Below are 26,168 nucleotides of genomic sequence, written 5' to 3' on the forward strand. Positions count from 1 at the left end.
GAAAAAGGAAAAGGAAAAGAAAAAGAAAAAGAAAAAGAAAAAGAAAAAGGAAGAGAACAGTCTGCAGGAGAAAGTTGAAGAACACTCGTATTTGGAATGTATAGATCTGTTTGGATAGGAGAAAGCATAGGAAATAATACAAAGTTACAACACGGCATGAAAAGTTTTTGTAGAATTTGCTGAAGAGAAATTCACTGGGAGAACATTCTGTATGACCATATCATTTAATAGCAATTACAGCATTTTCTGCATTTAATTTATTTTTATGACTACTATAGGATATATGTGTATTTTAAAAATGATGTATTTTAAATTCTGTTTAGGCCAGTTAAAAAAAAAATATAGATTAATAGCAGCAAGGGTGAATTAATTTACTCAGAGAGTCTTCTGCGCATAGAATTTTCCTCCATGGGCGCCAACTGCTGTTTGAGAAAATTCCCCATCAGTGAGGGCATTCTTCTGCAAGGGGAGTATAAGTTAGCAGAGAGAAGCAGGTGGTTGTGGTGAAGCACCCGATACCACTGGTTCTGTATGGGTGATCGTTTCAAGGTGCGAACAAGCTGGGCGGTAGCTCACTGTATGGACATGGCAAGTTGTCGTTTTTCCCACTATTAGACCCATGGAGGATAAAAGCAATTTAATTTTTCTATTCTGTATTGTAGCCTGTGAGAATATTTTTATTTTAATTGAATGATATGAATTCTCTTTGAATCAATGTCCATAGTGTGCTGCCAGGCTAAAATGTTATGCAGACATGTTACAAAATGTAATGACAGTTCACTATGATGCTTATTTGCACTTCAACTCCAGCTAAAGAAACTGAAGATGCCTAGGCATCATACTGGTAACTGGGCAAAGCTTGCAATGCTCCCAGTAACATCCATGTAAGGCGTAAATATCCCAGCCAGTGGGCAGAGATCCTGCCTGTATTTCTGGGTATCCTGAAGCTCTCCCTATAGTACTTGCACGGTTCTGGATTCACTCCAAGAAATCGATATAGCAATGCCAGTGTTTCAGAACATGGAAACAACTCCTCCCTTTCTCTCAACTGGTCTTTATTAATCCCTGTCTCTTTGGACAGCATTTTGCTTCTCTAAGTGTTTGTCAGATTTGTGCCCCAGGCATGCATACTTGAGAAATACTGCTTTATTTGGATATTGAATAACATAGTGCATCTCATTAGTAATAAGCTTTTTTTTTCTTTTCTTTTTTTTCTTTTTTCTTTCTTTTTTTTTTTTCTTTTTTTTCTGACAGAACACAAGACTTATTGAACACGACTGTTGGGTTCATTCAGCATCTAAACAGGTCCTCACTGCAAATCCCAATCTACTTGAGCAGACGTATAGCAAAATGCCACGGGCAATACCACACTATAGCATTGGTAATAATGATAATAAACAACGATAATGAATTTCTTGGCCTCTTTTATATTAAAAGAAATGAGAGCATGATGTCTCACATTGAAAGGAAAAATCAGTAGTTGTCAAGAGGTTAAGGCTGGTATACAGCACAATGAAAAAGTTTATTATGGAGAAATATCAGGCACCATTTATTTCATCAACAAAAGCAGTGTTGTGTTATATTATAGAAACAGCTTTCACTTCCATTTCTACATCTGGCAGCCAATACCAGTATGTAAAGCATCCTAGGGGTGGTTCTATATACTGAGAACTTTTTTACCTACAGATCTAAGGAGAGCAAGGTAAAGTTTCTTTTGTCTCAGTCAGATGCTGTCCGTCTTTCAGCAGGCACTGGGCTTTCTGTTTATTCTTTCTCCCTCTGAATCTGTTCTATTCCTCTAGATCCTCTTGTCTTCATCCTCTGCTACCTGCCTGCTTTCTAAGAGTTTCTCAGTTACTGCTCTCCCTTTGCCCACACTCCATCAATTTTCCCTAACTCACAGATTCCTTTGTATTCTGCTTCTTACACTCCAGTGAATGAATTTGATTTTCAACTAGCAACTCTTATTCCTGTTGTTAGCTTTGCATTATTTCTAAAGAGTAGCTGCTGATGTAAAAACATTTTCCAGTACGCAGTCTTGCTCATGACTGTAAGAACTACAAAAAACACTGGTTTATGGAAAACTAAAAGAGAAAGTCCTGGAAAACAGAAAGGACCACCTGGATTCTGTCCTGCATAGTGCTTTGTTCTTGTTTAAATCTGTAAGTATTCCAAAATGGTTGACTTGAAAGCAAATATTTCTCTCTTTAGATATCTGAAGGACCTACAAACGTCAGCCTGGCAGTAAGGGTAGTGAACATACAGTGATTATGGTACCAGATTTGTTTATTTTGCCTGACTTGCTTTTCTTCTTCATCTCAACCCCTATTCCTCTTTGATGTCTTAATGTGTTTGGCATTAGACTAACATAAAATTACCAAAACCAACAAACAAAGCAGCTTAGCTAAGACTGATTGAACTGCTTCTGGGAAAACAAGAATTAACTTGAACCTTAAAAAAAAAAAATTTTTTAAATATTGCATTTACATGAAGCTTATCCAACTCTTTTGGGATTTTTCCCATCTGTGCTGAAGTTACCCTATTATTTTTTCCTTTTACTCTTGCTAAAGCTTGAAGATGAACATGCATACATTGCGAGTAAGCATTCCTCAGCTACCAGTAAAAAATTTGAAATGCTGTCAAATACTAAAGGTGTTTTGAGAAATCTATTAAAAATGCTGCCCTCTTATGACCTTAATTTTCATATATTTTGTATGTGCTTATAACAGAACAGCATGATTCATTGAATACATAGCTTGACATTTGGGTTCGCTGTATGTTTTTGAATATCAAAATGAAAGTGATTTTACCTCATCATTTTTTTTTTTATAGTGTACTTTGAACAGAACATTACAGATGGTGCTCCTTGACTGTTCACAAAACTTCGCATTTGCAGAATCACAGAATGGTAGAATGGTTTGAGTTGGAAGGGATCTCAAAGATTATCTAGTTCCAACCCACTGCTCTAGGCAGGGACACCTCCCTCTCGACCAGGTAGCTAAAAGGCCCATCCAGCAACCCAGTTGCTGAACAATAATCTGTGGTAATCTAGTGGATTTCAACACTTCGTGTCAGGCAAAAAATGAAATCCAGAGTTGTTTAATGATAAATAATAAAAAGATAGAACCCTGTAAGTTGTATCTACGGAAATCATTCTCAAATTAATCATCAGTGTAGTCTTGTAACTTCCACTGTTTCTCTTCCATTCTTAATTTCACAGGTCAGTCCCTTCCCATTCACAATCTCATAACTTCCTTTTGGCAGTTCAAGCAACAAAAGAAAGTATGTAGTTGGTGTAAGTGTGGGTAGCTGTCAAGAAGGAATATTGAGAATGGAATTAGGAAGATCAAAGCTTAACCAGAGCTGAAACTGAATAGAGGTGTAAACAGAAAAATGAAGCAGAACAAAACAAAAAACCCACCCAAATAACATGGGTACATTGGCAGCAGATGGAAGATCTAGAAAAATATTGTCCCTTGGAGAATGAAGCAAGCAATGCAATAATAAATAATGTAGAAAAAGAATGAGAAAAATGAAATGAAAGCAATGCTGTCCTTATATCTGTCTTTAGTAGTAAAGCTGTCTCACAGCTCTTGAGTTCTCAAGTCTCTATTCCCAGAAACAGTCTGGGGGATAAAACTGCCAAGCATAACAAGCACCGAGTCAGAATTAGCATGAGCGAGCTGGTCACATATATGTCCCTAGAACAGATAGGATTCATCTAATGGTGTTAGAGGAGCTGGCTGGTGTCAGTGTAAGGCCTCTCTTTAGATTAAAAGTTTTGAGATGGCAAGTAGGAGAATTTGGTGAACTACAGACCTGTGGTCCTATTTAAAGTACAGGAACAAGTATTTATGTGAACATATCATTTCTAGACAGATAGAATGATTTATTCTAAACCATAGATTTTCATAAGTTTTTACTATTACCTTAAAAAAACCAAAAAAACAAACAACTGGCTTATGGTCTTTGTTTTCTTTTTATGCTGATCAACTGCCACACTGAGTCTTTTTCACAGAACAGCGATAGCCAGTTACTGCAAACTGAGGACTATCATGTAGGCATCAAGTTGGGTATAGCTTGCCCTTGAAACCATTGATTCAAGCCCTAGCAGTGTTCAGTAAGTCATTTGCATGGTCTAAAAGAAAGATAAGAAACATTCATTTTGGAATTTGACTTAGTATTTGCAAAGCACAGCTCGCAAGGAGAGTAAGTGGGTTCTATTTCGGTTTCAAAAAAATCCTTTTCTCCCTTTTTGAGGTGCTAGACATTACTTCACTTGTCTCCTTTTCTACATTCCTCTTTCACCAGCCTCTGATGGCTACAGCAGCATCTTCCCCAAAGCACATACTTTCCCATAGTTAACATAGAAGTTCTCTATGAAAGCTACTCTTGTAATTTAATAAGCAGGTGTTGACTGGTGCAGTCTCTCCTTTGATATGGCTTGATGTCACTGCTCTCTGCCTTTATGCCCAGTGTTCAAATACTGATGAAGATAAACTCCTCTTCTGGGCATGAGGTTAAAGAAAGACCTTGTGATTTAATCATAGGGAAATCAAATAATTCTGAACATTCTGGTCACTGATTCTCATTGACTATTTGGCCGTCTCTAAAACCAACGGTTTCCCCATCATCACTGACATCTGACCTGCACTCATGTTTCTAGCAGGGAAACCAAGCAGATTCCCTTCCGATCTGCTCAGGCATTTTCCTATACTGGTGGAATCTATGAAGAAACTCCTGAAGAAAACAGTGCTGCATGAAACTGTCCAAGTTAGAATGACTGACTTTGCAGAATAGGAAACTTCCCTGAGACATGCAATCTCCTACTGACTAATTAAGGTGCTTTTGAAAACATTTCCTTGATGTTCATCAAGACTCACAGTCATCTGTTGAATATGAATTGTATTTTAAAGAGAATTCTGCATGTCAAGTTGTAATTTCTGCGCAATCCTTCAATTCATCAGTTTTTATTTTGACACTTAGAGAACTTTTTTTCATATTGCAAATACATTTGTATGCAAATTATGATACAGTCTCTTACTGATTATTCATGACATACCCTTGGATACTGCTATTATGTATGCAACTTATATTTGAAGCCAAATCAATTATTTAGAAGTCACAGGAACTGTGACATTAACTGAGATATAAAATTGTCTATTCATATCAAAGTGTTCTATGCAGTGATTTTTCACGTGAGTCATTATTTATATGGTTAAGTTAGACATAAAGAAAGGCTACTTAATTTATGAAGTTGTGAGCAATACACATGTATATTTCTTTTAAAAGAGAAAAACATGCAGATCACAAAGCATATGGTTGTCTCTCCTCATCTGTCATTCACTAGATTCTGCCAGTGATGTTAAAACTGTATGTATCTTTTTTTTTCCAGCTTAAATTAATAAGATATTTTTGTACCTTCTGAAAAGGCACAAAGGATGTTTTATAGCTATATTTGGGTCTTCAATCTTAGAGTACTCTGACCTATAAATATTTCTGAGAGGGACCACATCTTTTCCTGTTTGAAATTATATTTCTCTCATGGATCTTACTCCTCTGGAGTCTTGTCCAGCAATATTCATTTTTTAGTGGGGATGAAAAATGAGTATTAGAAAAGAAGAGATTTGAGTTGCCCTTCAGTATGATTGCTGTAACTGGCAATAGAAAACACCATATACCGTGCTCTGTGTTACGATCAACTCTGAATGGAACAGATAATTGGTTATTCATTGGTCACAACATTGGTCACAAGTCTGAAAGTTTGTTGGGAAGGATAAGAGGAGCTGCCATTTGATTTTGGTAAATATGGCCAATAGAATTCTGCTGTTGAAGGTCCATTACTGTACTTTATCATTACTGATTAATACCTATGCTACCTTTTAACTTTTTTTTTTTTTTTTTTCCCTCATGATCCCCTAATGCTTGGTTTAGGTTCAGTGAATATTTGAAAGAATGCTATTAGCAATCCAAATGTGTTTTTTTCAGTATAAGAAAACAAAAGGTGGACGATTATAGTGCAAAGTCAGATGTTGTATGGATATATGATGAAAGGAATCTATATCTATATCTTTTCTATATGTAGAAAGAGGTGTGATAGAAACAAGACCTATAATCCAAACCTATTTGTGCAAAGGCAATAATTGATGTAGAAAGGATCAATTTTAGATAAGGAGTTTTGGGTTATTTCAACCTTAACGAACAGCAATATCTGCAGCAGTGTGCTTTAGCTTAAGATGTCATGCTGTAGCCTCTTTGAAAGAGGAGGAAAATGTCATAACTATCCCATAGCATTCACTTGCAGGAACTCACTAATGGATGTTTCTCTAATACTGAGTGACGGCTAAGCATGTTCGGAAGAAGCTGAGTAGTACTGGTTCCTGACACTTGTGAAATCCTTCACAACCACTTAGACATTAAGGACTTTAAATTCCAGAAAGTCTTTGCTAGTTCTTACTACTGCTTATTTTTCTGACTTTTTCAGTGCCATGTATCCATGGAATTACTTAGAAGCTTGTTACAAATTCTAGAACAGAACTAACAGAATTAATAATGCTAACATATTTTCATTGTTCTAATACTGCAGAAATCTGTGCATGGTGTTTTTCAGACATAAAATTATAAAGGTTTGTATGCTTTAGGACTGTGATGCTATCACTTCTGCTATCAGATATAAAATTCTCAGTTACGTTTCCTGTTCAGAAACTGTTAGAAGTTTCAGAATGGTAGATGGGCATTTCTTAAGCCTTACGAGGAGAAGTAATAAACAGTAGTGCAATGCATGCTGACAGGTTGCTCTGTTTTTGAAATATTTAACATCATTTGTTGGTCTGCATCTCCACAGGTCATAGATGCCATTGCCCTCTATTTTTATTATTATCTTTATTTATTTATTTATTTATTTATTTTTAATATGGTTATCCGAACAGCTTTTTTGTCTGTTTGTTCTCTATTCATGTATGTGAAATACTTTTTATGCCTCCAAAGGCCCACTGCGATCATTTAAAACATTTATATCAAAAGCATTCTCCCTCAGGTTTTAAAAAGTAGAGATAAAATATTCTTACTCAGCTTATGCAGTCTTATTCCTTTCTTCTCTGTAATTTTCTGGGATAGATTTTACAGACAATTATCCTCTGCTCTTCAGATTTTAGAGGCACATGAGCTGGAAATGAAGAATAGAAATGATTGTGCCAGCTCTCAGATTTTGTCCCATTGGGATGGGGATGTTAAACAAATGGAACTAGCTAGAAAGGTTAAGATACAATGAAGAAAAAGGGTGCATATCTGTAGCCTTATACTAAGAATCTCTGAATAGTTTAAACTGAAAGGTGCCTCTTTTAGCCCAATAGTGATGCACACAGAGATGGATCAACTTCTAAGTTAAATCAGGTTCCTGAGGATCTCATCCTGCTGAGTTTCAAACATTACCAGAAAAAGGAAATTCTATGATTCTCTCTGGGCAGTTTGTTCCAGTTCTAAATGAGCTGCCAGCTGTACCCTTGTTAATGCAGCCTTCACTGCCACAAGTTGCTCATCAGGATGGGAGGTTGTTTTTTGCACAGGTGCTACCTAACCAGCTGGTCTGCAGTTCTTCTTTTCCTCTATCCCAAATTCTTCCTTTCTTTCTCCATAACACATCCTTTTTAAAAAAATTACTGTTATTCTTGTAAGGGCTTCTTTGCAGGTTCTGGAAATACAAACACTGCATGTGTGCTCTCTCTGCTATGAAACTCTGCAAGACTTGTGAATTTTATTTTTCCATGGTGAATCCTCCCAAAGCAGCTGATCCAGAGGAGTTCAGTTACCTCCCTACTCCCTGAAGAGGAAATGGGAACCTCCAAGTTCTCAAGAAAAAATATATAGAAGTTCTGCAGGTATAAAATGGATTTTTAATTTGGGATGTAAGATCTAATTAATTAGATTATAGAAACAGTCTGTAGCTTTCTTTCTCACAATTTACCTTGTATATAGTTTGTATAAGTAACTTCTAAAAACGTTTTGGAAATAATCTTAGAAACTGCATAGGAAATATAACCAGCATAGTACTAGACCATTCAAAATAGGTTTATTTATAGAGAGTCAGATAGGCACAACAAAAACCATATAGGAATAAGAGAGTTCAATGTTGCAGTAGTAGAAGAGGAGCAGAAAGGCTATTGAACTAATTGTGGAATAAGTTATTAAAAGAACTGCTATGGTGACAGATGGAAATAAACACTGCTGCATGAATAATAATCATGTTTTTCCCTACCCAAAGATCAACTCTAGACATTCTGTCTGAATTAATTTTCCTTTAAATTAAGAGAAAAAAAAGTAAGCAGAAAACAAAAGAATTAATGAAAACCTTACATATGTTCTCTCTGTAATATATTGCATGATGTTTCCCTCATAATGAAAATTGTCCTTATGTAGAAAACATTTAGAAAGCTACATGTAGGTGACACAAAAATGAGAGAAATAACATACGTAAATTTGTCAGTAAGAATCCTAAGAAAAATTGCAGAAAAAAAAAATCCTTAAAAAACTTATTAAAAAAAAAGAAACCTGCCCCAAAATGGGTCATTCACAAGAAAGAAATCACAAGAAACAGAAGTGTGTTCCATATGGAAATTGTGGTCACTGAAAATAGAAGCCAACAGTGATACCTTTATGTGTACTGGTGCTCCCAGTCTGTGTAAAAACACAGCCCTGATTTATTCTTTTCCTCTCTGCAGAAGAGGAATCATGATTTTCAGAGCAGCTAGCACATGTTATCATAACAGAAAGGGGAGCAGAAGTAGTAGTAATCCTATGAATAAATTCAGGGGGCAAATCTGTACTTTGTACATAGATGTAATTCTCATTGCCTGTGAAGGAAGTTCTGCAAAAGTGATGAGTGAGTACAAGATTAGCTGGGTGGTTCTTCACATCTCTGTGTCAGCCCTTTTGTTTTTCAGCTGCCATGGTTTATGCACTGCTTATTGTAGGCTCATATGCTCTAACCACTTCTTGTTTGGAACATTTTCTTGTTGCATTTTGTGAAGCACTAAGCATATCCTATGGCCTAAATAAATAATGAGCTCTAAAATAGAAACATGTCCCTCAGACTCCGACTACCCGAGACACGCGCTGATCTTGTTCGCATTACTAGATGGTTCCTCTCTGATTTGTTGTATTGTTATGTCTTTAAACCTGTGAGGTTAAACACCTGAAACTATTTTAGTTTCTGAATCAAGCAAAGTTAGTCCTGTTGCGAAAAGCAGGTATTTCATGTACCCAGAGGTCTGAAACAATTCTGTGTGTTTGCTAAGTAATTAGCGTGCTTTTTCCTAAGTGTAGCATATGGCAGGCAAACTTGTAAACATTACCCTAAGATGCCCTTTTTATTGCTGAATTCTGAACTGAACTGTAATTTTATACACATGTAAAATTTTTATAATAGCCATTACAATGATACTGGTATTTTAACATTACCTGGGACAGTGACAAAAGCTTGAATTTGCTATAAAAAATTGTCACAAGTATTCACAAGTATTCAGCTGTACCTTGTGTTTAGCTGTATCTTGTGTTCAGCTATAGATGTGCCCTTAGCCAAGTTCAAGTCAGACAAAGGATTTTTCTGGTACCGTGACCCGTGTCAGGGCTTCTCCAGTCAGACTGTCACAGGATGGGGATCTCACATGGCTTCACTTCCAGTTTCAGAATAGAGAGTGAAGATCTCTACAGAAATACAGCTGAAGAGGTTCATATATGAGGAATCGAAGTGGGAACTGAAACCAGAGTGTGTAACTGACCCTTAGGAGAGATTTAGCACTGTGCTGCCTGCCCTCTGACTGGGCACTAAACTGTGAGAATCAGGTATTGAATGGGTGTAAGTTGCTTATTCATCTTGTGTGGCTTTTCTGTTCCAATACAAATCTGTTGCACGAACCAGGGTAGAAGTCTCATGTTGCTCTTGTGCGCTGCAAGATTCAAATACTGATGCTGTTACTCTGTAGCTCTTACTCAGTGGGCTTTCCTGAAGAAGAAAGCAATCTGTTTCCATCCAGATTCAGCCTGGTAGTCCAGCAGAGTTTGGGCACCATTAATAGACAAATAGAAGTGCCAGAGATGTGATTTACAGGAAGACAAGTTTTCAATAGTCACACTGGCACCACAGACTATTGATAAATAATTCTTTGCTTTGCTTTGCTTTTTCTTCCATATATTGGAAGTCTTAAACACTGTTCAGCAACAGAATTAACTTCCCATGTGATCCTGTAAAATGCCTTTTTCCACCTCATGCTCCCCTTCTCCCTCTTTTCCTTTGCCTGATGTTTCCTGCTGAAGATCTCAGTTTAAGTAGATAATTCTTCTTCTGTTCTGCAATGGCCTTGGTTTACAGCATGCACAAATGATGAATAATACCACCATCAGAACAGCAGACTTCTATTTTGTACACATACTACAAATCAACATTTATCCAGATTTCATTTTAAAATGAAAGGGAAAGCATATACTTCTATATATCTACTTAACAAAATAAAGAGGGAAACCTCCTGCACCCATGATAACATAAAAATATTCTGGCTTGTCTTCAGACACTGTGAGCACTTCTTTGACTGTAGAGGGGAGATCAGTTTTCTTCTGAAGAACGGATTTTCCCCCCACACAGAAAAATCCAGAATGACAATCTTCCATCAAAATGTAACTAAAGTAACACATACATTTTGGAGATAGTTCAGATGATATAATAAGAAAAGGTTGAACTGTAAGTAATAAAACAATTCTGGGATGGTTGTTTTGTTTATTTTCTGTTTTTATGAGAGGAAACTTGGGAGATGAAAAAAAACCAGCTGATCACATCATTTTGGTGACCATGAAGACCTCTGTTAAAAAAATTAAGATCCCTTGATATCATACAAACATTCTTGATATCCACAAAATTCTACATTTCTATACTAAGCATCGTGTTGCTATTTTCTGCATAATATAAAATTATATGTCCATAAAGGCACCATTACTTGAGCGATCTATTTGTAATTAAAGTATAACTATAATGCATTTTCCCCACCTCCCACATATTTATTTTTACCACATTTCTTGTTCTGACTCACAGAAGATGTGAAGGGAAGTGCTGAGGCCCTGTCGATTGAGCAGTGCCTCTGAAAACCACACCCACCCCACTCAGCTTGCCTCTACTCAAAAGCACTGGGCAAGCAGTTTTCTGCCATTGCTGTACATGGGAGTGTGTCTTCAACCAGGATCCAACAAGCATGGAACCTGGCACACTGCACATTTGGAAAGAAAAAATCAAGAAGGGAACAGCACTTCTATGCCAGGAGAAAACCTAAGAGAAAGGTTGCATAAGAATCTGTGTCCTGAAGACCTGTCTGCATGTCTCCCTTCTTCCTGAAAAATGCTTTAGACCCTAGTTAGGTTATTGCTTCTGTATTTCTTTACTGGCTCCCAGAAACTTGCATTAGGCTCAAACCTTCCCAGAAACCTTCTGGTGTACAATCTATTTCTAGCTCCTTATAACTGATAGTGATTTTACTAACAAGCATCTTCCTTGTTGCGGATTTTCATAACTATTGGAAAAAAATCCCAAACAGCAATCATTTCTTAGAATTAATCAAGGGAAAAAGTGCATCATTTTCTCCTAAACTGAATGGAATCTCTTTGTTTGAAATGCTAAAATGAGCCATGAATTAAGGCAAGGATTAGTAACTTGACTGACAGTACACTTTTTGAAGTAGGTATGCTTTTGTCAGCCCTATGAATTCTGGTTTAGTCATGAGCCTTCAAAATATTCCCTCAAGCTTTGAATCTTTGAAAATGACTTAATCTAGAAATGAATTTGTCTAATTTAGAAATCATTTAAATTTGTACTGATTCTGGCATCATGTCTCTTTGTGGCGTCCAGACACCTAACCATGAGAAACAGCTGTTTATGTTTGAAGTCAGCATGCTCTGGACAGAGTGAGCACTCTTTCCTCTGACTCCAGCCAGCTTCTTTTTATGATAGTCTTGGTTCAAATGTAACAAATCCTATCTTCATGAAAAATAGAGAAGAAATTATTAGATGAAAAATTTAATGAAAAAGGAAATAACAGCTGGAGTACGTAAGAGAAAAAATTGACTAAGAAAAGTAATATGATGAAATCAAAAGAAAAGGAAATAGATACTGGTCAAGGTCTATATGAAGTGTTGAACTTCTGGAGAAATTCACAGCTTACTAATATGAAGTGGAAATTGATTTTTTTTCATGATTTCTAGTATCATTTGTTACTTTAAATTTTTGACATCACTGAGGCTGAAGTATAGACCTTGCTTCTCTATGTCAAGAAGATAGGACTGAAAAGCTGTTCCAACATGCAGAATTTAAATCCCAGTTAATACTGGACACCTAACACGCATATGTTAAACGTACACTTTTAAAGAAAAAGATTTTAAATTTCTCCTTATATCTGCCAGGACTTCAAGTTCCATGTGCTTCCTTCTTTAAAAAAAACAAAACAAAACAAAAAAGGTACAATAATTTATGTACAGTAAGATGCAAAGGAAACTGCAATCAGGCTTGCATATATTACTGCTCTTTAGAATCAAAACCCCTGAAAGCTTGCTTTGTGTTATGAATGTCAGTCTTATCTTCCCCAAGGGCTTGTTAGCAATTGGACAATTGGTGAAATGTTGATATCACAAGAGAACGACACTGGAACAATTACATGAAGGAATTTTAGTTGCAGTATTTACAACTTTTGGCCAGGGGAGAGGATGTCACCAGAATACTGGAGGGAGTAAGGAAATTTGTAAGGGAAATCAAAGATCAGGTATCAGGAACGTTAGGATATTTTATCTCAACTTTTTGTCTTTGGCACACAAAATAGAAAAACAGAACAAGAAGGTTCATATCAATTCAATAGCAGATTAATGTTAAAGAATGCAGCTTTCTGTTCTTATTTTATATATTAACATCCTTCTAAGCACTTTGACAAGTGTCATCCTTTATCTTGAAAACATGTTCTAGCAGAGAAATAAAGGGATCCAAAATATCCCTGAGCACTTAATCTTTCAAAGCAATATGAGGGATATAGCCATCATGTTTCAGTATTTTAAAATTTACTTCAACCTGGAATGGTTCAAGTCCCTGCTGATTTTCAAGTAGACATAGACAAGAGCCTCTCTCTTAATTCCCTTTAATTCTGAGGTCTGGTTGCTTGGCTTTATTCAATGTTAAGCCCCAAAGCAAAGAGACTTTACTACACAGTCTGAAAAAAATATCAGCACGGAGCCCATCTCTTCTTTCGCAGACAAATTGACCTGAATTCTGAAAAGCTGTACTATACACCCCTGGAATTCAACAAAAAGAACTGCAAGAACTGCAATCAATATTTCTTCTGTTGTATGCCATCTTACAGTAGAGTATTTTATTATTACCTTGTTTAAAAATAGGTTTTTCAACTGATGATCTTTCAGCAAATAAAAACACCTTTTACGGCTGGCATGAGATGCATAAGCAAATGTAAGAAGACCAGTTGCATTCATTTTTAAGACTTAGTAACTCACATAATTATGCAGAACTAATTAGTTCAAAATCTGTTTATCAACAGTAGACTGTAGCTCCAGCATTTCATCCCAGAGGCATTAACAAAGGCTTATCACCTGCTTTTGTGTTGCATTTTATCTCAAAGACAAATCAATAGGCAAAGGATGTAAAAAATGCCATTTCCATAACTAACACATTACAGAACTTGCAGGAACTTTCAATAGCTGCTGCCAATTAATTTACCTGGCTAAAATTAAAATAATTTCTAAATGGAAATGAGATGTGCTAAAAAAATCAACACATTCACTACTAATATACATGATACGTGAAAAGGAAATTTGAAATACAAAGAAATATTTAAAGAATTTAAGTAATTGCTTAAGCATTAGGCTGTTATTCCTGTCAAAATATTCACTGTGCAGTACTTGTGCAGCACTGTACATGGTATAAATCTTTCAGAGCTACGTTGTGCTATTATTTTTATTACTCTGTCTTTAGATTCTTTACATTCTGCTCTTTTTTTCCTCATTGTTCTTTGAGTTGCAGTTTTTCGTTTACTATTACCTGTACTGCAGTAGAAATGTTAGCTAACAGCAGTAGAGCTATACAAATTGCCTGTCATGAGTGGTTTTCACATTTTTTCTGCGGGGTTATCATATACTCTAACATGTGAGTAGCTTAGTGTCCGCTTGAGTATTCAGCGTGAGGTGTCAAACATTCATCTGAGATAAGGTAGTTCTGAACCTGACAGGTCTGTATTTCTTTTCCATCAATATACCTAAAGCATTATTATATGAAACAAATACACAAATCTCTACTTTTGTGATCTAAGCTGTGGAATATCAAAGGCAGCTGACTTCAGCACATGTTATTGGAGTCTCTTCACAGAACCTTGTTTTGAATGTCTTTCTAAACCTGAACCAGTAGCCATAGCTACATAATTACAACAATCTCATATAGAATCTGTAGATCAAATCATATTCCTGATGAAATTTGTTACATAAAATGCTTTTATTTACATATATTACCCACATCATCCTACAGATAATCATACAACACATTCATGTAGGTGCACAATTAGCCATATGCATAAACTTTGACAAGATTTGAGCCACTGTCACAGCTATTGTGCTCATGATTATTTTCTTATCAGTCCTTTCATTGTTTTTTACATCAGTTGCTAATTGCTTGCTAAGAATTCATGCACTTCTTTGGAACTGACTTCCTTTCTAGAGAGATCAGTGACTGATGTTAACAAAATTCTATGTTGAGGTACATTGCTATTAATATTGCCAACACATATTCGAACAAAGTTTAAAAATAAGGTAAAATACAACTGTTTCCTCAATATATTTTACTTTGGTGTGATCTGGGCTGATAACAGAGAAGAAAGACCAGTTCAAGGAGAAGGAAATACAGATGGCCTCGATTTTACTTCAGGTGTCAGACACATTCCCTTTTGCTTATAAACTACGTTTACTTAAGTATTAGCCACAGCTTGAAAATGTGTGGAACAAAGATTAGGGAGAATCATGGACTGTGCTCAATCTGGCAAAGTAAACAATTAATTCAGCAACAGTGAAATTAGTTACTCCCCAAAATACTCTTTGTATTGCCTGCTCACAAGAAGCTATAGGTAGGGCAAAGAGAAGTGACAGTCAAGGGTTAAATTATGAAATTTTGCAATTTATTTCTTATCATTTATGAGATTGTTAAATGTCAGAAAGTGGATTTTTTTTTTTTACTATCAGTATAAAACTGAACATACTGTGAGACATAAGGTAGCAGGTGTCTTGGCTCTAAACTATCAAGTCTGTGGGCATTCTGTTATAACAGGTGCTCCAAAAATTTGAACAGATTTTAACAAGAGCTGTATGGGCTTTTTAATTAGCCTGGTTACTCAGCATGTGGAGAAAGCACTAGGTATGTGCTTAAAACATCATTGTATCTTGCAAACAAATGTTTCACATACTTATAGTTATTCTTCTTGGTTATCTTAAAATTCCTTTCTATTTGATGCTAGGGTTTGACCCTTCTATTCATTTCTTGTATAACTTATTCTACCTGAAAAGAATCATCATACTAAAAGAAAGAGTTGAATGTCGTAGAATCTCGTCTTGGGTAGACAGCATTTAATAACTTGGATTTACCTGATATTTAGCTGTGATTTTACTTGGCACCATAAAGCTACAACAAGGCGTGCACCACAGTAATTCTCTGCTCAAAGTCTTTCTCTGTTTTAAGTACAGTTCTTCACATTTGGTTATGTTTTTTCATTATTGCATATAATCAGATTTTTGTCTTTTAAAGATGATGCAAAAAATTAAATTAAAAATCATTAAAATAATTAAAAATATTTTAATACTATAAAAATTTACATAAGTTTAGGGCTATCTTATATGACATGAAAATAATGCCACGTAAAAACATTTTTTTATAATGCTGGATTGAAAGAATGAGCCGAAGATATCACCTTGCAAGGGGGTGGGGGGAGGGGGAGGAGGTGGGGAGAGTAGGAACAAAGTGGTTGCATGCATAAATTGTTTTGCAAAATATCCTGTGGTGATTTATTAGCTTATTTTTACATCAAAACGATTTTACTGGTTCATTACTTTGTCATGCTCTGACAGAAATATCTTCTGCTTGTATTTGCCTAGAAATCTTTGCATCTATAATGATTTTGTTGCTACAAAGTTTAATATTGCACATCTTAAATTACAGAAATCAGTTTTTTTAGCTCAGCAGAGATTGTTGAGATATTATGTGGAGGATTTCACACTTGAAAAAATTCCTGTCAAAATATCTTTAATCATTTGGTGTAGGATTAAAAATACCAAGACACATTCTGATCCATATCAAATGCATACTTTCAAAAGTGGTCTCAATTTTAAAAATGCTTATATCTGCTTTTTTTCATTTTTACATAAATTCATTTCAGAAATGTACATTTCATTTTTTTTTCACTGTAAATTCAGCCTCTTTCCTTACTTGATCTTTTCACAAAGATGTGCTCAGCAGTAAGAAGCACGAGAATCATCTATGATCATTTATTGCCTAAAATAATAATTATTACCATTCTTGCTATATATATATGTATAAAATTTAGAAATTCTAACCACCTTATTTGCCTAATGGGTACACTGTGACACAGCGAAGTGAAGGTAGTGCCATAAATGTAAGCTAGCAGAGGTGACAACAGTGGTAAAAACACAGCAGAACAAGCGTTAGCGTGTCAGCCACCCAAAATCCCCATAGATCTTGTAACCTGTTTTCTGAGGTATTAAAGGATCCTTGCCACTACATTTTTGTTAGATAACACCAACAGTAAAAGCAGATTACACTCATGCATATTACCACTGCAGCCGAGGCTGTAGTTTGAACATTAGTTGCCTTGGCATGAATGCTGGCTCGTTCTCTGACCCCACCAATTCACACTGCTTGCTCTTGTATGGCACAGCATTTCTTAGCTGTACCAATGCAATTGTTAATAAGCCTAATTTGCTTCTATTAAAAAGTATGTATGCTAAGCCAGTATTGCTGCAGAATATTATTGTATTGTATTGTCAAAGTATCATCTCATTTTACTGTGAAAATATAACCTATGTACAAATTAAGTCTGCTGGGAGTCTGTGGCAAAACTGAAGACAATAAAATGGACTCTGAAATGACAGGTAGAGAAATTATGACTCTGTCAAGGAGACTTTGAAGTGATAATGACTTTGAAAATGTTGTCTTCCTCTTTAATGCCATAATTTTCCCTTCAAGTAAGAATTTTCATTTTAATCTTTGGAGTGATTGAGAGTAGTGACCACTTCATCATCATGTTTGATTATCCAAATAATCATGAAAATTGAAAACAGAAGTATCTCCTGCCAGAGAATGATTCACATTAGTGAGGTGCTATGTAGGAAAGTCTGTAATGAGATTCAGGTAGTAATAGTTGAAAAATGGAGTTGCAGCAATCTATTTCTAAAAGTGATAGGGCTACTCCATTAAAGAGCAGAACAGGAACATGGCTTTCTTTTCAGATATGCAGTTGTAAACAAGAAGCCTATTTGTCAAAACTCTGCCATATCTTAATGCAATTCTTTTTTTCTTGCAAATGTGGAAGCTCACACTGGATTGATTGGATGTTGCATTTAGGTAGAGGCTAGTACAAGTGGCAGGGGAATTATTTTGCTATATTTCTAATTGCTGCCTTGTGTTAAGTTTGGTTGTATGGTACAGATAGTTGTACTAGATATAAATACAAAGATTAAAATAAACACCATGAATTGGTTTTGCAGAATGCTTCAAGGGCAGCCCTAAGGATTTCATGTAAAGCAGTCTTTGCTAAAGGCTTCAGCTTTTTAAAGTCTGTCTGTGGAATAGCTGTGGACAGATACAATTTCATAATACAAAGTAGGAAGCTGTGTGCCCCATCTAGACCTCGTCCTGAATTTGGTTAGATTTCTTAGTGTCATTAATGTCATCAGCTTATGTAAGCAAATGAATTAAACTGCAGCACTTGTATGAATGTTTGCAGGATTAGAATCTTTGAAGAAGCTCTTGAAAATGTCACTGGCAATTATCTAGTTAGGTTTAAAAAAATACCATTTTCAAAGCAAAGTTCATACTTCCATAGACCACTTGAAGATACATTAAATGATATACTCAATAATCACTACTGTTTATTTCCAGCTGGGTTTCTCCATCTCGGTAGCTGCTTTTTTGTAGTCACACATAATACAGGCTCACTAAAATGTGCCCGAATTTGGGAACTTTCAGCCTGGCAAGAACTTGCAAGTAAAAGTTTCAGTTATGAATAGTAGAATAATTACAATTTATTATTTATTTATTTTTAACGTTTAGTTTGGCAGCTCTGATTATCTTTTATTGTACACTGAGGTCAATTAGGATTCAGCAGATCTTGGAGTCAGTTGACAACGCTGTTTATAATTAGATAGAGAAAAGAGGAAATGTTGCTGTTTTTTTCTCTTCCTCATTAGGGCTGGCTGACTGAGCCAATTTCCTTGCTATCTTAAAGGCAGTTAAAAAGGTCATGTGACTGTTTCCTAAATGAATTGTTCTGCAAAATGCTGCTGACTTTTTAATGATACCCCATCGTTAGTACAGATAAACAAAGATAAATGTAAGATATTTTGCATTTCACCCTCTAACCTATGAATTGCAAGGGTACAAATTCTATATGACTATGTTTAGCTTTTCGGGAGCTAAACGGAAAGGGTCACAAAGTCAAGCCCAAATTTAGTACTGAATTTTTGTTTTTGACAGCTACTAAACAGTAGTTTCTAGAAGCAATGCAGTTGCTTTGGGCTTTATGGTGACAGACCTTTGCCACTTGAGGTTTGCTTAATAACCACATGCGAGATTTTTGTTAAATAAAAAATCATGATAGCACTAATATAAATGAATTAAAATACTGTATATCATTCTGAGGTAAAGCAGAAAGAACTGATAAGTATTTTAACAGCCTTCAAACTCATTGAAAAAACTGGCTGTGTTCATTGCAGGGATATAATCGAAACAATCTTAGTTTATACTGTTAGTTTATTAACATCTTTGCAATCTCAGGCGCAGCTCTTTTGTTTATGCTGCAGTATTTGTTAGAGTGGTACTGACTCCCTTATTATTCAATGAGAGGTTAAATAGATTTAAATTTTTAGAACATTTGGTACTACGTTTTAATCATGTTTTAGCTTTGGTAACTCCAATTGGTATTAAACTAATGCTTATATTATACATAGTATATATTATACTGTGCTATAACAACATCAATAGAAAACAGCTCTCTAGTAAATGCAGTTTGAGGTAAATATAAACTGAGTTCAGGAGAGAAGAAGAAGAAAGAGCAGAACAACAACAACACAAAACGAAAGGAAACAACGAGAAAACAAACATGAGAAGGAAAGTCCCAGCAGTTCTAATTAAAGATTTTTCAATGATAGAACTTCAGCATCCACCCACATGTCATTCTTGCATGACATGTAACAGATCACCAGTTCTGTCTTCTTTGCACAAAATTATCTTTCTTATCATTGTTTATCAATAGTGGCAAAAGTGAGAATTTTGGCAAAACCACATTCATAAGTTGTACAGAAAAGGAGTAATCGCAAAAGCTGCTGAAACCCAAGAAGTGATTGTTAAAGCAACTTCTAAGTAACTCTGCCAGCCCTGTGCTATCCTAGTACATTAGTGGGAGTGCTGGTTTCCTTCATCGAGTAGGGGACAGTGGAGCAGCCTGAAAAAGATGGCTAGCTCATGGCTTGTGAAAAGTGAAATGCATGTTTCCTTTGTTTCATTCAAAGAGGACTGAAGTGAGAACAAAAAGCCAAGAATATTCATGACAGTGGCAGATGGTGCCAACCTTGCACAGCAATATTCTATGATTACTGAGTACTTATTATGCTTTCAAAAATGAGAGACAAAGCCAGAGAGCTCTGGTTCTAGAAGACAATGAAGTCACACTGACACAGGTCTTGTCCTGAATATCATATATGTATTTAGTTGGTGTTTCTACAGAATCCTCTATTTCTTCTTCTGCCTTTTATATTCTCTAGAACCCCTCCTAGCAAATCAGAACCATCTCATTCTACTCACACCAATACTAGGAAGAGATTAAAATTAAGCAGAATGCACCTACCTGTGCCACTTTAGAACACTTAATTATTACATGCTTTAAGAACTGCAAAAAATAATACTGACTCTCAGTTGTTGGTATCTAACTTGCTCTAGCCATTTTCAAGCAGCAAGTGTGGATTTTGAATTTTTTATATCCCATACTGAAAACTACAGGTATTGTGCAGAATCACGTGAAACCTGGAACAGCTTGGAAAAAGATAAAATTTCTGCCTGCTGAATGGAGGCTGATTTTGCAAAGTGTCTGACTAACACTGGGGGATTTTAAGTATTGTTTTTTCTTCTCAGAAAATCCAATTGCTTTGTATGCCCATAGTTAGGTGTACGTTTAATGAAGATAAAAAATACAGCCAAGTTAGAATGAGAGAAATGTTAGCAGGTGGCCCCTTATGAGTACACTCTTTCAAATCAGAAAAAGGAGTGAAAGAAGAAGCATCTTTTCTACTAGGAGAATGTGGGAACCAAATGGGGTGGCCAAATGAAAATGCAGAGCTCAGAGAGTCTTCACCAAGAGAAAATAAATTCTTCCTGTTCTTTCCAGAGCATAGGGGATGTCATAAAAAAAAAAAAAAAAAAAAAAGTCTAATAATGAGGTATGAAGAGAGTTTTTTTTTGCTGTGCATAACTATCTACTTGGATTTGTAATTCATATGTTTGAAGTAGAGTTTTAAAGCTAACCACATTATGAGCCTTTGTCCTATTGCTGATGTGACCATGTTACAAAGGAAACTATTTGCAAGAGAAACAAGGTGACTGAATCTAAAATCATTAATATTTGCTTCAAATAATTATTTCATTATTGGAAAGCTCTGTGAGTTGTTTCTGTTTTATTCTTAACAAGTAACTATTTCAGATCAGAAGTAATCAAGAGTCTGTGGAAAGGACTTTTTCTTCAAAAAATAGCTCTGTTGTCATAATCTCTATTTTAATAATTCAAATTTCTCCCTCAGTGTTAGAAATACAGCAAAGAGCCCTTAAAATACAATAGTCATGTTACCACTTTTCCTCGAAGTTTCTTTGAATCATCTCCTGAATAGATCTTCAGCATACAAATGCTTCCTAGTAAAAAAATGCAACCCAGGTTTCTGTTTTTTATTCTTTCCCTCTTTTCTTAAATGTTATCACACTTAGTAATGAGAAGCATCACCTTCTTAAAGCAGGAGCTTATAGAGGGTGTTCAGCTTGCCATTACTCTTGCATAGTACTGCAGCGTTAGTGTGTGTTGCAATAGAATCAATGATACATGCAGTGGTTAGTGGTACTTGTTCATTATATACCATTCATTAGGATATTTTTTTGTCCTCACTGGATATTATCACTGTAGTTTCTTCTATGTGATACTATTGAAAATGAATTCATTTATTTTGAAAATCTTTATCCTTCTCTAAGGCAAGAGATACACACACGAAAAGATACAGTATGGCAGAATTATCAAAAGACCCTGACAACAAATCTGCCAGTCTTCTCATCCCAAGCGCATATAACATGCACTTGACTGAGATGGAAAAGGCAAGATATGTGACAGCCCAGACATGGAGAAACATAAGTATCTGTTTTAAAAGTAAGCACATGCATAAGACTTAACACTATCAGGGACCTCATACATTTTTTCTGCAATTTCTCAAAAACAGTCATTTTATGCCTGCCTTTTTTTTGTTTGTTTGTTTGCTACTATAAATTTATTGATTCTGTCTTTTGGAATGTGATTATAGAAGGGCCAGAAAACTGAGAGGAAGAATGCTATTAAAGTATGCTTATTTTATAGTATAGAGTTGAGTCTGAAGTGTAACACAATTAAGAAGTAGCTGTGCTTCAGCTATTTAATGTATAGGTGATGCAATATTCAGAGAGCTATTTAGATTGAAAATACTGAGGAGAAATAACAATATTACAGGGAGCAGACTGGAATACAAAGAATCTCTTGTGAGTTCTGTTGATGTGAAAGGAATGTTTGTAGACTGTGGATCATTTGTATTGCAGAAGGGATGACAGACAGCATAGAGATCCACAGTCCACAAACAGTGAGGTAGTGAAGAAATATATATATTCACTGAAGAGTAACCACTTTATATTAGACAGTAAATGATGAGGTACACTCTGGGTCTACTTTTACTTTTTTTTTTTTTTTTTTTTTTTTTTTTTTTTTGTGGCACTTATTGACTTGCATAGATAGAAAAATGCAATCTTTAACCCTGCATTTTTCTATGATCTTTTCTTCATGTTAACTGGTTCATTACCAGTGTCATTGATGTGTCCAGCCTGTCTCTGTGAATAACAGAATCACACTGCTCATAAGTCTATAGTACTGGATGTTGGATAAGCTGATTCCAGTCCATAACACTGTAGAAGTCCATAACACTATTAAAATCCAAAAATAATGTAGCTAAAAATTAATCAACCTCATCCAAAGAGCCCTTATTTCTTTCCATACAATATTCTGGATCTAGGCAAAAGATAAAAGTCACAGAAGCTTTTATGTATTAAAAGCAGAGACAGTTGGCTGCATTGATTGGGGTGACCAAATGGCAGCAAAAACAAAATCTTCATTTCCTTTGAAGACCTCATGCTGAATGAGAAGCTGTCGATGAGATACAGATAGTCAGTCTTTGCAAGCATTTTCATTTTCTTCTTTTTGGCCTCTGAAGAGAAAAGAAAATTCAAGCAGTAAAGCATCTCTGCCTCTGAGATCACAAAAGTTCAGAAATTAAGTTGAAAAAATGGAATGCTGAGGGCAGTTATGAAGCTGTGGGGATGCCTGACTCAATGACATACTGACTTCACTAAAAACTACGTGAGATGTTTCCTATTCTGGAGAGCAATATCGAAGTTCCTTGTATCAGATGAGCTCTGTGCTACTCAGGGAGCTGCTCTGCAAAGTAGTTGCTGAGGCTGTCATACACAGAGCTTGATGGATAACTCTAGTATTATTAACTCACAAAGCAGCATTTCTCAAGGTGACTTCCTAGCTGTTTTAGCAGAATTTAGGTGCCTGGAGATGTAAAAATCAGAAATCGTAGGAAGAAATTTCTTTGTTATGAAGAACCACATAACTGAACAGGAATTAAAGAAACAAGAATTGATAATTCTTTGTATTCTGGTACCTAAAAGTATTGCCATAATTGTATACTCTAAGTAGAGTTACCTCTGTAAATAGAGGTGTATTTTTTCTGCATCAGGAATTTATTCTAATACTTTTTATACTTTTCCTTCCTTAGCAGTATAATAACTACTGTACCATAAATATAGAAATTACTCCCAAGAATGTAACAAGCAGGGATTCACACATTTAAATGAATTCAAAAAAAAAAAAAAAAAAGCAAAAAAAAAAAAGCTGAACTGTTTCCAAATTCTTCTATCCAAGCATCACTTAAGAAACTGTTTGTTCAGTTCAGTTTCATCTCTGCAGCTGCCAAACCACTTCAGTTCTGCCAGCTCTGCTCTGTGATTGCAAAATAAAGGGTGGTCACTTCACAGTGTATGCAAGAAATATTATAATTTTGTGAAAATTATGACATTTAAGAAATCGTTTCAATAGTAAATTGCAGGGCTATCCTGGTATGTGCCTACATGTCTATTTAGAAAAAAAAATGGAAGTTTTATATTTTCCATGCCTTTCTATAACATTAGCAAATTTAGTATACAGGGTTTGCATTTTTGAAGGCTGGTACACTTCACTGCAGCTTACATTCATAAATATTTTTGTAGTATAATAGCCTGTCAAAACAAATCTGTTTCCCTCATTTGTGTGTGTGCAGAAGTGCGTTCTTACTGCTTTTTGTTCATCCCTAAATTTAACAATAGAAATTGCGTAAGGTAGCAAAGCTTTTCTTTTTGTCAGTGCCGACAGTGCCACTTTTCTTGAAAATAAAAGGTGTGAAAAAATCAAGCAAATAGCCCCTTATTATATGAGAAATGTTCCTACATAAACGCATTCATCATTTTTTTTATCCTGTCTCTGGTGATCGGAGCCCCCTCCATGCGTTCCGTGCGCAGAAGCACCGACATTGCAAATGAAGCCGCTACCTGCTTTACTGAGATGAGACGGGAATGCTGGCATTACGGCAATCCTTTTTCATGTGTGTTTAATACATTTTCAGAAAAACAATCTCAGTGGATCAAGAGCTTAAATGAAAGGTCTCCACGTAAAGCAAAAAGTGTAAATATTTATTTCCTATTTCTTTAATCTCGTGTAGTAAAGCGCAACGGAGAGGGGAAATCAGTAAGCCCCGCTGCTTAACTTCTAAGCAGTTTTCTTCTCAGGGAAGTAATTTCCCTCGGATGAAGGAGAAACTAAAGTGTGCTTAGGAGTCAAGAAGAAACAGAACATTAACTTCTTCTTAATTGAGAATAATAATTCTGTAAGTAGTGATACAGAAAAGCTGTTAGAAATAACAAAATAGAAGGATGTCAGTTTCTGCACTATAAGAGCAAAGTAGAAGGAAAGTTTCATGGTTTTCTTTAATGGAACAAATGTAGAAATAATTACTTCTACAGCTTTTGGCTTTACCCTGTGAGTAGCATCTCATACCGCCCAGGATGCTGTTTATATCAGACCAAGTTCTGTGTTTTTCTCGCGATGACACATAATTTGTTTGGTGGGAAATTTCCTTCCATTCAGAGGCTCACTGTGGGGCAAGGGGTCCTTCAGAGGATTGCTCTTTCTTCACCTTCAATTGCCACTGAGAATTATTAAAAACCTGACTGTGAGGAGATATCAAATTGTAACAGTAGTGCATTGCACTCATTTTCCTATTAGTGTATATTGCCTTTTACATTATTCTGAATAAGGTCTGATTTCAATAAATGTCATAGAAATAGGTATTGCAATTTTTCACTAGTAAGTAATTTTGAGAGGATTGCTCCCTTTATTTTTCTTCATACCAAACCCTCTAATTAGTCCTTGACGTAAATGCAGATTCAGAGGAATGGAAGTGACGGTAGCATGCCTCTTATGTGGGCTGTTATGTAAGCATTAGTGTTTGCTTGTCAAATGCTATTTCCATGTACCCCTGTGTAGACCCACTGAATGGAATATAGGCATGGGTACATTCTATATAGAATCTCTAGCCCAGAGAAATGTGCCCTGTTACAGCACAGTCTTGTGCCAATCGCTGCCTCAGTAAACACCGCCACATCACGATGACTGCTCTCCAAGAATTAGCAATGAGTTTGTTTATAATCAAGTTTATCAATATTTATAAAGTACTGTACTTAGGGGGATAATATATTGATAAAATACAGTTCTAAAATGCATTACATTTCCACATTATATTTAATGGCTAAAAATACATGTAGTGGGTGTGGAGTAATAGGGGCCATACCCCGCCCCCACAAACAGTTTCTTTATCACCCCATCTGCTACCCCAAATGCTAACTCTCAGGAACACCACTGCTTTGCAGCATGTTTTATTATTCAGGCTTTGGTGGGAGGAGAGCTGCAGAAAGAAAGTGTTAACTGTAGAGGAAGGGAGGGTCAAACTAAGACCCAGAATAAGCTGTATTGCTCCACTAATGCCAGGACAGTGGCACAGACTTCCACTGGACCTAAACTGGCTACTAAACACCATTAGATTGTATTAAAACCTGCTAGAAAAAAAAAAGTAACAGTGAGAAAGAGGTCTGAACACATTTGTCAAAGAACTAATAAAGAGGCTAAAGGTATTTATGTAGGCAGGGAACATATGGAAGAGGAACAAGGCAGACTTTGAGAAGAAATTATTTAGCTTAATTTAAAAAAAAAAAACACCAAAAAAGGAAAAAAAATCTCCCCCTAAAAAAGAAATACCAATAAAACCAACAACAACAAAAACCCAACAAATAAACCAACCCCAACAGAACAAAGGTAAGAGAAGGAAAAAAATAAAAGCCTGCACTTTTTTTCACATTGCCTTTCTATTTTTCCAAAAGAAAGCAGTCGGGTGGGGCACGATCCAAAGTGCACAGAAGTCAAGCAAAAATTCCTTTGAAATTTTGGAAAGAAAGAATGTTGCTAGATAAGTATCAAATACTGATGAGTGTT

Source organism: Coturnix japonica, chromosome 7 (assembly GCF_054131305.1).
Source record: "Coturnix japonica strain WE chromosome 7, WE-NBRP24, whole genome shotgun sequence".
Lineage (NCBI taxonomy): Eukaryota > Metazoa > Chordata > Aves > Galliformes > Phasianidae > Coturnix > Coturnix japonica.